The sequence below is a fragment of the Grampus griseus genome, assembly GCF_964374135.1.
Source record: "Grampus griseus genome assembly, chromosome: 2".
Lineage (NCBI taxonomy): Eukaryota > Metazoa > Chordata > Mammalia > Artiodactyla > Delphinidae > Grampus > Grampus griseus.
Genome location: NC_139018.1, coordinates 108,272,232 through 108,275,444, shown reverse-complemented (window position 1 = coordinate 108,275,444; position 3,213 = coordinate 108,272,232).

Sequence of the window (3,213 nt, the reverse complement as noted above, 5' to 3'; positions counted from 1 at the left end):
ACTGGACCACCAGGGAAGTCCCTGTCTTCTTACTGAGTTCTTGCATCCACTTCTCCGTTTCCTCCTTTTTTGTCAGGCTCTCAGAGAACACTTTGGCTGTGGTTAATATGCCCACTTCTAGCACCACTCCCCTTTCTAATTTACTCACTTCTGGGAAGGAGATCCATATGACCAAATCAGTATTTGAAATGAGTAAATAGACACAGAATGAGATTCTGAAGGCCCAGGTATGAGCAAAGTGTATGAACTTTGAATTGCCAACTTTGCAACATCTATTTTGGTGGCTCAGAAGCTTTTCTCTTCATTTCTTCTTATTGACTAATTTACCAATGGGTACTACTTTACACACACAGCCCAGTGGATGCTTGCAAATAATAAATGATTACAACTGTTACCAAAGCATAAATATCTCTTATTATCTAATATTATGGCTAAGGCAAATTAATTGCAAATTGTAAAGGACTTATAAACCAAGGGTCTGTATCCTCTCTCTTTCGTCTCTCTTCTTCAATTTTGCATTTGAAATCAGGTGAGCTCCTTACAGTGCTAAGGTATAAAGGAATAGGGTGAGGTTGTCAACAAGTTGGCCAGGAAGCGTAACTAAAAAGGAGTTTTTTACAGGCATAAAAGGAAAGCCATAAATTACAGCATTGCACAGAAAAAAAAAATTAAGCGCCTACTGTATACTACGACTCAGAATCTTTTATTTACATTAACCCTAGGGGGTCAGGAGCACCCCGATTTATAGTTGGAAAAACAGGCTTATGAAGTTAAGTAACTTGTCAGAAGTCACACAGCTGGTGAGTGACCCAGCTAGTAGACACACAGCATTCCTTCTACCCCTGACATCTGTGCCCTTTAGAAAATACTAAACAAGCATTCCTAGCACTGTCCTCAAGATCTGGTACACCAAAAGTTCCAATGCATTAGCTTTAAGAACACTCCTCCTCATCCTACAACCCCTCTACCATGGATTCAAAGAGGGAAGCCATGGTGAGTTAGTGCCATCTGCTGACCATCTCCCTGAACATCAGGATGAAGGACATTCCTCTAGCTGAGGACACGGTTGGGGATGGGGAACCTTGTGCCATCTTAGGTCACCACCCCCCACTCAAGGACAGACCCAGAAGGACGGTGAGCATCTTCTTGTAGAATCCTTGGTCTCCCTACAGTACCAAGGCTGGGCAGTGATTTACTGAGGGAGAAAGTGGTGGTAATAGAGGAAGCCTAAAATAGAGGCCTTGAGAAATAAAGACACAGGCTTCTACCACCACAGAGAACACACCTTATTCATTTCGGCAAATAAAACTTAGCATTTCCTGATTCTAGTAATAAAAATGGATTCCTGAGCCCCACTCCAGACTATTTTATCAGAACCTTCCCTGGTGGTGCAGTGGCTAAGAATCCGCCTGCCAGTGCAGGAGACGGGTTCGAGCCCTGGTCCAGCAAGATCCCATATGTTGTGGAGCAACTAAGCCCATGTGCCACAACTACTGAGCCTGTGCTCTAGAGCCCGCGAGCCACAGCTACTGAGCCCGCGTGCTGCAACTACTGAAGCCCGCGTGCCCAGAGCCCGTGCTCCACAACAAGAGAAGCCGCTGCAATGAGGAGCCCGCGCACCGCAAGGAAGAGTAGCCCCTGCTCGCAACTAGAGAAAGCCCGTGTGCAGCACCGAAGACGCAACATACCAAGTACCAAATGGAAGTCTTGGTATATCCCCATGGTATAAGTTCCCCAATTTGAATAACACTGTAAGATTTATACCATCAAAGAGCCTAGCACAAAGTTAGGGTCCCAATACAGGCTTGTTGGGTGCTGATCCTAATAATCCAGGTACATTCTGACCCACAGAGCATAGTTTGGGGGTGATGCACTGAAACTACCAAATTCATGTTGCCTGTGTGATGAAACCATGACCAGTCTGGTGCCAAAGCCACATGACCTTTGCTCACATTTGAGAAAAAGTTAAACTGAGTTTTGTACACCTCCCTTTGTTTTGTACTTTCTAGGACAAAGTCTACACTCTGCTAATCAGGCATCTCCTGAGAATTCCTTCTGGGACACTCAATCAGTTGGATCAACCATTGTATAAATTTGTGTCTATTAACACTTCTTTGTCAATTATAATTTGCTCTGATTTTATGTCAGATTTTCTGAAGACACCATCTCAGCTTTCTGCCAAGCTAATGTAGTTGGAAGATAAGTACTTAATCAAGTATTTACTGAATTTCTACTGTGTATTCAGCCCACGTTTATAATGAAATACCTGCCTTCAAAGACTCATAGTACAGTTGGGAATACAGGCTAAATACACAAAACATCGGCCCATAAATAAAATTGAATACTCAGTTGTCCTTGGAATGAAAGAATATATTATGAAACAATATAAAGATATTCCTATGTCATCATACCAGTGGCACATATTTTTGTTTTACCTACTGTCTTATCTTTCCCCACTAGAATAGAAGCTCCATGAGAGAAACTTTTTTGTTTTGTTCAATGCGATTTCCTCAGTGCCTGGCATGTAATTGGTACTCAATAAATATTTGTTGACTGAGTAAGTCAAGTTTTTAGAATGGACAGAGAAAAGGAAGGCTTCATGGGGTGCCCCCAGATAAGCCTAAAATAAAGTGCTTTTATTCAGCTTGCTATATAGCAATCTATAGATTTTAGCAACCAACTTCTTAATTTCTGTAAGAAGAAGAAAATGTGTATATAATTGAAATAGAAGGTGGGGTGGAATGAAACAAATTTAAATTGGGTGTTAAGAGTCCACGTGACCTGCTTAGCTTACCGCTACAAGAAGTTTGTCCTAGAATCAGTGGTTTTCAAACATTGTTTTAAAGCAGAACAACTATATTTTCTCTTTTAAAAAAAATTTGTGTGTTTGTTTATTTATTTATTTAGTCTGCGCCGGGTCTTAGTTGCAGCACGCTGGATCTTCGTTGTGGCATCTTTTAGTTGTGGCATGCGGGCTTGGACTTCTTAGCTGTGGCATGTGGACTCTTAGCTGTGGCATGCATGTGGGATCTAGTTCCTGGACCAGGGATTGAACCCAGGCCCCCTGCATTGGGAGAGTGGAGTCTTACCCACTGGACTGCCAGGGAAGTCCCATGACTATTTTTTCAAATGAAACCGCAATAAATGAAACAGATAAAACCAGAGCTGCTCTGACTGACTTTGGAGGTGGCTTGGAGGAGGATTTGGGGAGGT